Raw genomic sequence first — 14,209 nt, 5'->3', positions numbered from 1 at the left:
CTTTCCTTCTCCAATCAAATTCCACTCCAGAAATGACTGGCCCTTCCAGACACTCGCGTTAGTATCTAATTATCTCAATAACACAGTTGTCATGGCAACTGGACATAAAGTTTAGTTCCAGAATTTTAATCTAAATATGCTAAAATCTCCACAGGGTACTTTCTTTGACTGAGAGTAAATTAAGCAAACCACGTGCATGCACAAACAACACAATTTCTCAAAAACATTAAAAAAGGATAAAAAAGGGTCTACATCCTCTGACTCATCTCAGTATTCAAAAGAGACATTCATTGCCATTAGCCATTACTCATTCGGCTCACATTTATTCATTCAATTGGCATTTACTGAGCAACTACTATGTGCCAAGCACAGAGGATAATTCTTGGCAGACTAACTCTTTATGTAAGAGAAAGCTGGACATCGATTCAATGTCTGAATTGAAAACTGACATATTTGTGATAGGATAGGGAACACTGTAGGCTTCACGAGAAGGGGGTCTGTGTCTTGCCCATTCATTATTGCCTCCCCCGAGATGTAATACAGCTCCAAGCACCTCATAGATGCTTAATAAATATTTATTGAACAAATGAATGAATGAATGAATGAATGAATGAAAATTGAAAAGAACATTTAAATTGGACTAGGAATCATGAAACATTGAAATATCTAGTTGGGGATGTGACACTAATGTTAATTAATATTTCTCGAGTACTTACTATGCTCCTGGCACCAGGGATCCCCCTATACACTTCTTGTTATTTTATTTAACAACAACAACAAAAAAAGCAAAATAAGATCAACCTGCAACACCTCTAGACAAGAGCATACTCTGGCTTCCAACGAAGCCCCACTTGGCAGGATTTTGATACTAATTCCAAAAACTGCCAACAAATGTCACTGGTTTGTATTTACATAACTGATAAAGTAAGGTATTGATTCCTGTTAGTAAACCAGAAGCCTTGAACTTAAGTTGTGAGCTAATTGGGATTAAATGGTGTCATCTCTTGATGAAGAGTAATGTTTTAGGCTGGTTCTGTTGGACTCTTAAAATGTGGCTGATTTCCAAGCCCCATTCAAACAAGAGAGGACTTATCTTCTGGAACTGCTGAATGTAGTGTCACACTGAAGAAAGAGGGGTGGGATGACAGAGTCTTGAAAAAAAAATGACAGCAAAGCCATGTGGCCTTCCTCCCCCATGGTGATTTTTTGGGAATAAAGGGGAAATTTCAAATGACGTTGTTTTGAAATTCAGGTATGTGTTGGGTCGGGTGGAGGACTGGAAAGTATCTGAAAAGGGCTGACTTGTTTTTAATGCACAATATAAACATTCCCACGAGCAGCTCTCCATGCATCATAATGCTGGCCTGCCGCCGTGATGCACGCATGTTTCTATTCATTTATTCCTACAGTAGTTCGGTATACCTTGTCTGCTGAGGATCCTCAGCAGGTCGAAAGCTCCATGAGAACAGGAATTCTAACTGGCCTGGTCACTGCCTACTTTCAGCGGCTACAACAGTCACTGGCACGCTGATTGTCAATATCTGTGGAATAAGTGAGTGAAGATGCATGGAGGCATATCATGAGAGGAGGTCAGCATTGCAACCGTGTCAGATCATAGGGAGACTTGAATGCCACTGTGTAGGTGCTCATGAAATACTTCTTCTATAAACGAATGAATGAGCGTTTAAAAAACCTGAAACTAAAACTTGGAATCATGAAATCTACAGGGAGAAGGAAACCTTGAAGGATTCTAATGAGGGCATGAACCTGTCTTTTTCTACCCCAAGAATCCTTTATTAAGTGCTGATTATATGGGTGTGGTGGTTTGCTACATATCAATAATTTCAAGACAAATAAAATACAGTACTCTTGTGAAGAGGATTATAATCTAGGGGAGAAAGAATAGATTTGTTCTACACCTTTAAGTATTTTGAAGACTTCTCTATAGGGAAATATCTAGCTGTGTTTTGGAATACAATGGAAAACAGGACCTACGCTAAAAAAGAATTCTTCTGTGGCCAAATGAATATTTGCCATTAGTACAAACCATACCGAGAAAGCGTTACAAGTATTATACTCTGCACCAGGGAACAGCAAACGATGGCATGAGGGACAAATTCAGCCTGCCATCTGTTTTTGTAGAACTGTGAGCTAAGAACAGCTTCTACATTTTGAAACTGTTTTTAAAAAATAAAAAAAAAATAAGAATAAGATTTTGTATTGTGTGAAATGTATATAAAATTCAAATATCAGCATCTATAGCTACAGTCTTACTGGAACTTAGCCACATCTGTTCATTTATGTGTCATCTATGGCCACTTTCTTGATACAAGAGCAGGGTTGAGTAGTTGCTGTAATATGGCCCACAAAGCCTAAAGAAATTTATGAGTCAGGACCTGTACAGAAAAAAGTTTGCTGACCACTGCCCTAGACTCACGGTGAGTCTGGGCGGCAAGGTTGATACCTGCATGCATTTTGGTGACCTCCCCCTTAAGAGATTCCGCTTCCTGAATCAGTGGTTCCCTGCAAATTAAAATGTAACTACACTGGGGAATTTCATTTCCTACTTTTTTAAAATGAGTGCCTTGCAAATGATGATTGATTATGTCTTTGATTAGGAACTAAGGGGACATAGAGCTTAGTATGAAATGCAAAGCTATTTTAGGTCTGTGCAGGTAGTTAGAAAAACAGCCTCTTCAGATCAGGAAGCCGATGTTTTCATCCTGCAAGCTTGGGCAGGTCACACCCCCTTCTGTGCCCAAGACCCCTTATTTATCAAACAGGGCCTGGAAGGCAGTCTTCAAGATTTTTTCCAGGACTCAAAGTCTCTAAATCTGCAAGTACAAGTCACTATTTGTACTCAGGGCTCTGCCTACTCCTAGTCAATATGCATTTTACAGAGAAAACACCCATTGACCACTAGATACGTTTGATTATTTACACATGTGTGGAGTTTCCAAGAAATGCATGGGAATGAAACACAGGCTGGAATTTCAAATCTGCAGGAAGCATGGAAACAATTAGCGTTCTGCATTTCATCTTACAGCTTCAAGATGCATTCTGTCTCTTCATTTGGAGGTGACTGGGTAAAGAAAGAAACTTACAATGTTGTAGAATGGGCTAAGGAGGGGAGGGGTGAATTTTGAAAGGGTAGGCAAAGTTGCAGTCTATAGTCAGAATATCCCTGCCTTTCCCCACCCAATGCCAACTTCACTTTGCTTTAAGAGGGGCAATCCTTTTCCTGCTTCACTCCATGATCAGTCTACCTCAGAGTTTAATAATAAGAATACTAGTAGCTGCTGGCCAGGGCAGCATTCAACAGCAAAACTGAACACTGGGCACATCTACATGGTTTATCTGGGCCACTAACTGATTGATCCCTCATTGTTGTCCCTTATAAGCCTGGATAGCTGGTGGGAACGCTGGGAAGGTGCTTGCAAAACATTAATGCTTAAGTGACTGTTCCAGTTGTTAAATCATAATACAGTGTGATTTAGCTGAAATGAAGTAATTATAGGGGGAGAGAAGAAAAGTCAAATGATATAAAAACAGGTCCTTTTGGATTGTCTAAGTACTGATGTGTTCTCTGATGCATATGCATTATTCGTTTTTAATATGCCCATCACACAAAAGATTCCACTATTTTAAGGGTGGCGATTAGTGTTATTTTGGCTTAAGCTGTTATTCACAAATTTGGGCAACGATGCTGCGCTTAGAATCTCAGAGAGGTTGTAATCATTCTCAATCGTCACATCTCATGTTTTAATATTTTGATCTGAAATCTTCAATTTAATCTCCCTGCACTCTGGCCCTTATTTCAAGCATCTCTGTTCAAATCGTAGCTCTCGCATGTCCTAGCTGTGTGATCTTGAAAAACTCCTTAATGTTTCTGAAGCTCTCGTTCTGCATCTTTAAGATGAGGATAATAATAGAAAATACCTCATATGGCTTTTGTTATCTTAAATATAGTTGGAAAGAACTTAGTGCCGGGCACACAGTAAACATTTAATGTATATTAGCTGTTATTCTAAGTATTTTAGGAAAATTCTACTTGTCCTTTGGGCTCAAATGCTATCAACCTGGGAATCTGTCCTTACCCTGGAGGTTTGGCCAGGAGCCCACCCGTATCAGTCCCTCCTAGCTCTTCTTTTTCTTACCATTGTTTGCACGGTTCATAATTATCTGTTTACTTTTCTCTCTTGTAAACTGTGGATTTCTTGAGAGTTGCAAAACTGTCTAATTTATTTCATCTCTGGTTTCTTTCTTAGACCGAGATACGTAGCTCCGATCATACTGTTGTGAAGGGTTAAGGAAATGAAAGCCATATGCATACTGAAGCAACAAAATCATGGAACTTACTTGTATATGGAAACTCACTTCAAACAGTAAGAAGAGAATCCAAAACCTTAGCAAAGCATCTGTATGGCTCCATCCTTGACTTTTAGCCTCTTTCCAGAGTACTTTCCCTTCTTCCCTCTACCTGTTTTCTGTACCCCCAACCACAGTAGAAATCTTTCAGGACCCTAGCCACAGGACCTTCGCACAGGCTGCTCCCTCTGTTTGAACTGCTCATACCACATTCAGATCACTGCTCAAGTCTTATCTTTTGGAGAAGCCTTAATCCACCACCCCTGAGTCAAGGTCATGTCTGCTTGTATTTGCATTTTTAGAAATTTATTCTATTCTCTGTGAGATTTAATCTCAATTTCAATTATTTAGTTTTGTGATTAAGTAATTAATGTCTGTCATTCCTCAGTAGACTATAAATTCCACGGGAACAGGGATCATACCCATTTTTGCTCTCTCTCATGTATCCATGCACTATCTTACATGCAGACAGTGCCTGAAGATAGAAAATACTTAGTAAATATATGTTAACAAATTAATGAATGAAGATCTGGCAACCTGCATTTCAGAAGTGCATGCGAAACAATTTTAGTTGCCTGATAAGGAATTAGAATTCTTTATTCATTAGGTACAACCAATGGCTGCCTTTTATATATGTTTATTAAAAGGCAGGGCTTTAGTTTCCTCATCATTCAAGCATTAAGAAAACTGTATTGCACTTTTCCTGCAAACGCTGGGAAAGACATAAATGTAGCAATAGTCAAAGGCAGACTAACCTTTACCTACAAGGAGAAGTCCAGATTAATGGAGAACTGGTTTCTGAACTGCCCACTTGACCTTGCATTTTATCTCATTTGTTTTTTATTTTCTAAATCTTTTTGGCCACATACTTTTTGCTGGTTCTCCTGACATGCCTTGGTGTGAGGCATAATAATTTAGCTATGTCTGTGTCTTTTTGGGTCACAGCCCTAGTTCCTCTACATGTAATTCTAATCTATCTATCCCTCAATACCCACTCTGCTGTCCACCTAAAATGGTATATGTTTCCTGATTTCAAAGGATACCCAGCCTGGTGAGGTCCAGGTCCTAGAGCTTTCCTTTGGACACCTTTGGCAGTCACAAAAGAGAGAATCATGAGTAGCAAAATCTTCATTGCTGATTGAGTAAGGAACCCAAGTTTTCTGGGGAGGGTGGAAGAAGAGAAGTAAGATGCTCTCTGTTACCTTCTTCATCTATCCGAGACGGTTGCTGCATACCTGCACCATGATCCCATAAGGACTCATCCTTTTAAACCCAGATGCATGATCCCAAAGCTAGTTACAGATGACAGTCCTGCCCTAGTTCAGCCTTCCCTAAAACCACCACAATCTTTGGGTGTAGGCCCTATAGCCCCGGGCATCACCCATTCACCCAAAACTCACTATGTCTCATTTTGCGATGGTCATTTTATCTTTGGTTCCAACATATCCATTTATTTGTTTGTTTGTTTATATTTAAATATGTATTTATTTATTTTAGAGGGGGAGGGGCAAAGGGAGAAAGAGAATCTCAAGCAGACTCCCCACTGAGCACGGAGCCCGATATCAAGACCCTGAGATCATGACCTGAGCCAAAACCAAGAGTCAGACGCTTAAGGGACTGAACTACCAAGATGCCCCCCAACATATCCATTTAAAATGAACTGGGCTATGTTCCCAGCTTTCTCGAAGTTATAGAACTTAACTAATTCCATGACAACCTGTGTAAACCTCCTTCCCCCTCAGTCTTCCTCTGCTCCTCCTCATCCTCCCTTACATATCTGGTCTTTTTATGTATTTGATATCCTCAGAAAGATTACGAAAATCTTGAAAAGCCTAGACTTTTCTTTCTGCATCTTCTTCCATAGTTTTACTTCAAACTGTCATCACTTCATTCATTGCAAAGAAATGGCTAAATGGTGTTCCCATCCTCTTTTCTCCCCACTCTTACCCAAGAGGCTGACAGGGTCATCTTTAAACATAAACACTATATTTATTAAGCTATAATTCAAGGCTCTTGGCAATAGGTATCTTCTGGTTTCTCCAGCTTCTTCATCCCTTACCATAAATTAGGCACCCAGCCATATGGAACTTTCCATGAAAACCTTCCACAACCCCAGATCTCTGAAAGCACTGCTCACTTCTTCTGATGAGTTTCAGCTGCTTTTCTTCCACTGGAAACTATCTCTTCACTCACCCCTCAAGAATCAGATTAAAAATCATCTCTTCTCTGAAACCATTCCTAACTCTCCAGAAAGAATCAGTTACAGCAGCGTCTGTAAAACTGTAACTGTTCATACATTAAGTAGAAAAACATATTTTAAAACAATTATCTCATTGCATCTTTCTCCTTTGCTAGATTATGATGTCCCTGAGTATAAGATCCACACTTTCTCATCCAAATGTCCCATTGGTTATTAGCCCGATATCTGGCACACAATAAGCATTATCATGTAGTCAGTGAATAAATAGTTTAGTTTAAAATATACGTCTTAAAAAAAAATATACGTCTTTTCTCCTTTGATAACAAGCATTTGCCCCACAAAAAACAAACAAACAAAAATGTGTTCTCCCTTGACATTGAAGTGATATTCTGTTGAAGCGCCAGCCAGTTGAGAAATATGAAAAGTGGGTAACATCTGCATTTTGATGTGTGTACGTCTGTAGTAAATTTTCATTTACGATGATCAAAAAGGAAGGGAGTTTAAGGAGTTTATGTTTTAAGACAGACTATAAAAATAACCTGGATTGTGAGTCTGCCATTTTATTTTTATCTCAGAGCTGACAAATATCTCACTTTAAAATGCTTGCCCCCCTAAAGAGTGCTGATAAGCCTTCCAAATGGATCCCCCAACTCCTTGCGTTTCTAAGCCTTTGATTTGGGTTTAGTAAACACGAAATGATAAAAAAAAATAACGCTCGATGATGTTTTTGAGGTTCTGAAAATATTCTTTTCATCTACTTTTGGCTTTTATAGACATATATTAGCATTCCAATTCTTCACTTTAAGTATGTTCTTTGTTTATTTCAAGAATCCAATCATTTCAACTCCATGAGCTTGTATTCAGTTCCTATTGTATCTCAGGTTCCATGTTGGGAGCTGATGATCCTGAAATACATAAGATAGGGTGTCTAACCTTAAGACGTTCTAAGTCTGAGCCCAAGATTTAAAGGAATGAGGTCTTGGGGTGCCTGGGTGGCTCAGTCGTTAAGTGTCTGCCTTCGGCTCAGGGCGTGATCCTGGAGTTCTGGGATCGAGCCCCACATCAGGCTCCTCCACTGGGAGCCTGCTTCCTCCTCTCCCACTCTCTCTGCCTGTGTTCCCTCTCTTGCTGGCTGTCTCTCTCTCTGTCAAATAAATAAATAAAATCTTTTTAAAAAATAATAAATAAATAAGGGAATGAGGTCTTAATAATGACTGTAGTAGAGAGATTATGTTTACTATAATGGGAAAAGGTTAGACTGACCTGTTGGAAAGGTGGGTGGCAGAGTTGACCTCAAAACATGGTGACTTTTAAGCTGGGTTTTGAAGGCTGTATAGGAGTTTGCCATTATGTGGGCTAAGAAGCAAATCAGAGTATTTTAAAAAAATGTTTTTGTAAAATAATATTGCAGTTGATTTCAATCAAGACCAGAACATGGGTATTATAAAGTAGGGAAGACAGTAGAGATGATGTGATTTCAAAAAACTTTCCCCTCCCGGCCTTTTTGCTGTTGTTTCATTGTCTTTGAGGCTGTAGGAAAAAATACTTTGTGAGGGCCGCTTTGATGTGTATGAATTATTCATCATTAAGAAGTCAAGCAGCTGACACTAGCCTTTGTTAAAGCTATTGAAGGTATTATGGCCCCCCTGGAAAAGCCCTGTGTTTTTTTATTCCTTCCTGCCTGGCGCAAGGGTCATCTGCATGTGTGGGAAGGTCTTGGTCAGCTTTTCTCTGATTGATGCAAATAAGAGGAGATTTTGAGCCTTCATGTCCTGTCATTTTTCTCCATTCTCTTTTTAGGACAAAAATCATTTGTCATTGAAGACGCAGGCACACACACATACCCAAACCGCCTGGGCGTGTGGGCTGCTTGCTTCATTAAAAAGCCAGAGCTCAGTCAGATGGAAAGACACAGCCACCTCGTCCATTAGCGTTCTTGCTCTGACACAGGCAGCTCGACCTGGGAGCAGCCGGAGTCAACGGGATGTCTCATTAGAGCAGACTTTGTCACGTTTCTCCACCATTTAACATTCTCTTGAGCATTGTGCAGGATGTGGGGCTGGGGAGTCTTCCGTCTCCTTTAGGGGAGAATGGGATCTGTAACGGAAATGCTTCTGAGTGTGTGTGGAGGACCCACTTCGCGCTGGTGTTTCCTATGCTTTCTCAGTAACTCTGCATACTCACCATGCATCATCTCACACACAAAGCTACCATGAATCACAGAGCTAAGATTTCATGTGTGCTTACTGTGTCTCAGTCGCTAAATGAAATGTTTCAGATGCATTACCCCACTTAACCCTAAAAACTCTATGATATATGCATGACATTGTTCCCAACTGCAAATAAAAACAAACGAACACCAAGACTAAGGCAGATTAATTTGTTCAAAGGTTAAAAGATACTTTTTGATGTAACCGGATTCCAATGGGTATGCTCTTTCTACTGTCCAATTTGGGTGCTTTTATCTCACAGAAGGCTAAGAAGCACTGAATAAACTCAACTAGAAGAATGACTGTGGTGGCACTGGTGGTACTTGTTGCACCTGTTACTGTTATTGGACAAACGTTTGCTGAGGGTTTGCTATGCGCCACGTCCTAGACTAATTACTCTATTTACATATCTCATTTAATTCTCTTTACAAACCCTGTGACTAGGCACTCTACCTGTTTCCATTTTACCAATGTAGAAATAGAGGCTTAAGCTGGCTAAGTAACAAATTTCTGCCAGATTTTGATTCCAAAATCCATCTGACTTCAAATCAGAAGGAAGAAATGATACAGACTTGGACAACGTGATGCATGGAGATGGGTAAACAATCTGAAAGACATTAAGGCTTATGATTGATAAAATCTGACTATATTTTGTTAAAATGGAATTCAAGGTAATAGCTTTTTATTGGGTACCTACTGCTATGAGATGTTATGTTAAGACCTAAGAATATTACGATAAATATCGATCACACTACTTCATACTTATAAAAAAGATGTTTACAAACAAGAAAATCCACAGACACATGAACAAAAACGATATTACTGGCATTTTATTAGAGGAATATGCAAATAAAAATACTAGCAAATACTTAGACAGCCCTTGCTATATGCTTCTCAATATGAAACCTATGCATTTATTTTTTAAATCTTCTTAGATAGTTGATGTGATAGGTGTTACTATCATTCCCATAATACAGATTAGGAAAACAGAGGCTCAGAAAGACAAGTTCACAGCTCCCCAAGTTAACAGAGCTGGCCATACACATGGAGAACAAAGAACAGGTAATGATTATTTCCACCTAGCTGGGGAAAGATGGAGTCATAGTCTGGAATGAATTCTATAGAGATAGGGAATTTAAAAGGGATGGGGAGGGGAAATGAAACCAGTCCCCACGTAAAAATCAGAGAAGTACTGGTAAGAATTGGTAATTAGTGTGAGCTGACAGTTTACTGCAAACCTTTGGACTCATGCAAGTTAACATTAAGTAGAATTAATGACTTGGTTTGAATTCTAAGTGCACGAGTTACTGGTTCTTAGACCTTTGGCACCAGTTTCATCATGTGGAATTGTGTACACTAATACCCATCTCAAAGGGTGGCGGCAGGAGCGACATGTGATAAAGCAAGAGCCCTGCAGAGCCTGTCTGAGATATAGTAAGTGCTTACTGGATGCTGGTGTGGAGGACACCATGGTAGGCCACCCAATGTCCCCTTCTGTGAAGGGCTGGTGGCCGCAGCAGATTGGAGGGCTATCTGCCAACCTCCTTCAGCTCACAGCCCCTTGACAGATTCTCTCAGGTACAGATAGAGTGCCACCTTGGTTAAGGTCATGACTCTGGGGGGGCCTGCATCCAGTGACTGACTGTTGCAAAATTATACAGACTTGGCCACTGATGCTGACTCAGAACAACTCTGATGGGCACAAATACAGAATCATTATGTTGCACACCTAAAACTAATATCATGTTCTATGTCAGTTATACCTCAATTAAAAAAAAAATATAACTCTTATGGGGCCATTCGAGTTCCAGGGCTCAACTTGGTATCAGCCACACCTATCATTATGGCTCAAATTTTCCCTCTCTGCTGAATCCTGCTTCCTTCCGCTCTCTTCCCCAGTGCTCCCCTTGGTAAACATTTTACATGCTAAATCCCCATCTAGAATCTAATTCCAAGCTATCCTTGATGTTCATATTGCTTATGTCAGTGGTGGGGAAGCCTAGAACAGGCAAACATGGCACATCATAGAGCTAGGTTAGTGTCAGGATGTGTAATAAGTGCTCACTTGTTTAAGACAGATTTCATGGGGTGCTGACTGCTTGACAATGGGGCTTGCCTTTGGTCTTACACAAGCCCACTGGACTCTGTTTAAAATGTTAATTGTTAATGTATTCACTATTCATCCATTTTACAGATGAGGGGAGTCATCTTCACACAGGTGAAAAGACTTTACCCAAGTCACACAGCTTTAAGCAGAGTAGAGCTGCCCTTTCAGGATGAAAGCATCTCACCATGCTGGCCCATGTGTATATTTTTCCTTTGTCTGAAATTCTCTGAGGCTGCATCATATTTGTGACATCTCCACACAGAGATGGTGTTTTCTACATTACAGGACCTTGGGAGTCCAGAGAAAGGTCTTTTCCACCATCAGCATTCTATCCTGTCTCCCAGGGGTGTCAGCCAGAGATGGCTAGGTAAGTGATGGAGCCTTAAAAGGTTAATTACCATTAATCATTATGAGAAGGTGGCTTATTATCAATTCATAAATTCAGAATAAATTTATTTTGCTGACAAGCAAAATGTCCCAGTTGCCCTGTGGACCTGGTTTCCATTCTGAAAAATATATTTTTTTCTAGATTATGGTCTTTGTATAAACTGCTGTCTCTTGCAACACACTATGTGAAGAAAAGCTTAATTAAATTCATAAGTTGGTTAAATTATTCCAAAGGTACCAAAAGCCTTTAGGATTATGTGTGTTTGAATATCTATACAGACCTAGATGGACAGTCACATATCTATAAATAAAGATGCACAGAGGTTGTTAACTAGCACCTTTAAAAGTGTGTTTTACAAAAGACTGACTCATGGATGAATCTTATTATAAAAGTTCTCTAAAGCTTTCACGTATGGTATTTCTGTAAACAAAATGCTTAGACGCTCATGGTTGCAACCTGCAAAACTCAATCTCACCAGACTCCGGGTTATAATTAAGGTATTACTAAAACCACGCCTTCCCATCATCATCCAGGATTTGCTTAATAATTATCTGCATTTTCATTAAAGGAAGTACGAAGCAAAATAAAATGATCCAAAATATTAAAAATGATAAGAATAATCAATATTCACCATTTTGGAATTCTTATTCTATGTCAGGTACCATATTGTGATGGTTCATTTTATGCCAACTTGACTGGGCCACCAGGTACCCACATATTTGGTCAAACATTATTCTGGGAGTGTCTGTGAGGATGTTTTTTGATGAAGTTAACATTTACATCAGTAGACTGAGTAAAGCAGATGCTCTCCCTGATGTGGGTGGGCCTCATCCAACCAGTCGAAGGCCAGCTAGAACAAAGGTTGACTCTCCCTCATAAGAGAATTCTTCATATTTGACTGGCTTTGGATAAGGGCATTGGTTTTTTTCCTCCCTGGGATTTGAGCTGAAACATCAGCTTTTCCTGGATGTCAAGCCTTCTGGCTTTTAGATGGATCTCCTTGGTCTCAGGTGTTAAGATTAGGACTGGAGCTACATAATCAGCTCTCCTTGGTCTCCAGCTTGCTGAATCACCCTGTAGATCTTATGACCTGCCCTCTTCCAAAATCATGTTAACTAATCTCCTATAATAAATCTCTTTAGAACATATACATTACTACTCATAATATGAAACGTCATACTAAACATTATGCTAAATATTTTATTTAGCTCAATTTACTACTTAAATGTCATTAAGAGAAGGGTACAATATTATTCTTATTTTACAGATGATGAAACTGACATGTTTTGTTGCATTCCCCCCATGCCTAGCCACTCATCCATCTCAACTAGCTTCTTCAACCAAACCTCAGGATGCAACCACATGTGGAATCCACCTGCTAAAACTTTCGGGACAAAAGAACTTGACAGGAAGTTTGAGGGTAGCCATACCCATCTACTGGAAAGTATCAGCATACCACATACTCACTGCCTGTGGCTGGCTTCCTGCTTTGGTACCTGAAGGGCAGGTCAGCAAATCTACTGAGACTTCAATATGGAGATTTTTGTGTAGTCTTCCCAGTCTTCACTGATGACTGTCTTTGTCCACCCCATTTTTTTTTTTTCTGGCTTCAGGGAGAGGTAGCACCCTCTTCCCTTTTCCACAAAAGGGGACAGAATAACATTGAGGAACACTGAACTCCCCTGCAAACCTGCATCCGGTCTTCCTCTTGTATCATCAGGTAGGATGGGGCTGATGGGGCTGGTGGCAGACCAAGCTCTCTGAATTGCTCTTTTAGGAAGCCCTGCAGGGAATAAGTAGCTAAGAAAGCTGGCATTCCTTTGCAATATACTTGAGTACTTACTAACATGATCAGCATAAAAAAGATGTTCCATCTTTTTTCTTTTACTCTCTTTCCCCTCCATGTCTCTTTCCTTGTCTCTCTTTCTCACCCACCCCTCTCTCTTTCTCTCACTCCACCCATTCTGCCTCTTTCTTGGTTGCCTAGTAATTAATTTTAATAAAAAATACAAAACTGCAGCTCTTATGTTTCCTCTCCCTGTCCCAGACGTCTGAATGGGAAGTGTCCTTCCAGCTCTGTCCTCCCCCTTCTGTTCTCTGATTCCATAGCACCAGTAGGATGGAACTCTTTTCCTCTACTGCTTACCTAACTGGGAGGGTACAACAGACACACACTTACACACTCCACAAAGGTTGTAAGACTATTAAGTATTTTTGCCTGAACATCATGATGAAGGCACTTAGATATGAAGTACCTGAGATTTGGGGAGTTTCAGAACATGGTATCATCAGCACTCTTTCTGATGTTAGTACCTGAAACTTTTTTCTTTTCTTCTTCTTTTTTTTTTTTTTTTTTTTTTTTTGAGAACCTGAAACTTTTTAAGCCCATTATTCCAGGTGTTCTCAGAGTGACATTCTGATTTGGTTTGGCAGAAGACCTTGTCTAAACCTGAAATAACAACAGATGTCCTTTCCTATATAGACTTGTCTTTCAGTCTCTTCATATTCTGTGGGGCCCCAGATGCTGGTTTCAGAAGCAAGTTTCCTCAAGGAGTGGACCAAGGCTTCATCCTTCTTGAAGGAAAATGCCTTCCACAGGGAGGATGAGGAGTTGGGAAGAAGATCAATAGATTTCCACTGCCAACCTTCCCTCCATGGCTCATTCACAGTGTAACCCTAGAAAAGTCTCCTTTCCCTAGGCTGGGATTTTCAGATCTCCAAATGAGGCAAGGTGGTCGTCTTTCGGTTTTAAAATCCTGTGATTTCATATACTCTTCTTCTAAATGAAATTCAAACCCACTTTGCTCATATCCTTCTTTCATTAAGAAATGCATTTAAAGAACCAAAATTGATAACGTAAGGGAATAGAAGTATCTACATGATAGCTACTAAAAACATTTTTGAAGATTTTTATCAACATGGGAAAATGAGCATCA

The sequence above is a fragment of the Ursus americanus genome, chromosome 21 (genome assembly GCF_024610735.1).
Source record: "Ursus americanus isolate L20-20 chromosome 21, mUrsAme1.1.p, whole genome shotgun sequence".
NCBI classification, from domain to species: domain Eukaryota; kingdom Metazoa; phylum Chordata; class Mammalia; order Carnivora; family Ursidae; genus Ursus; species Ursus americanus.
Note: the sequence above shows the minus strand (reverse complement) of the source record.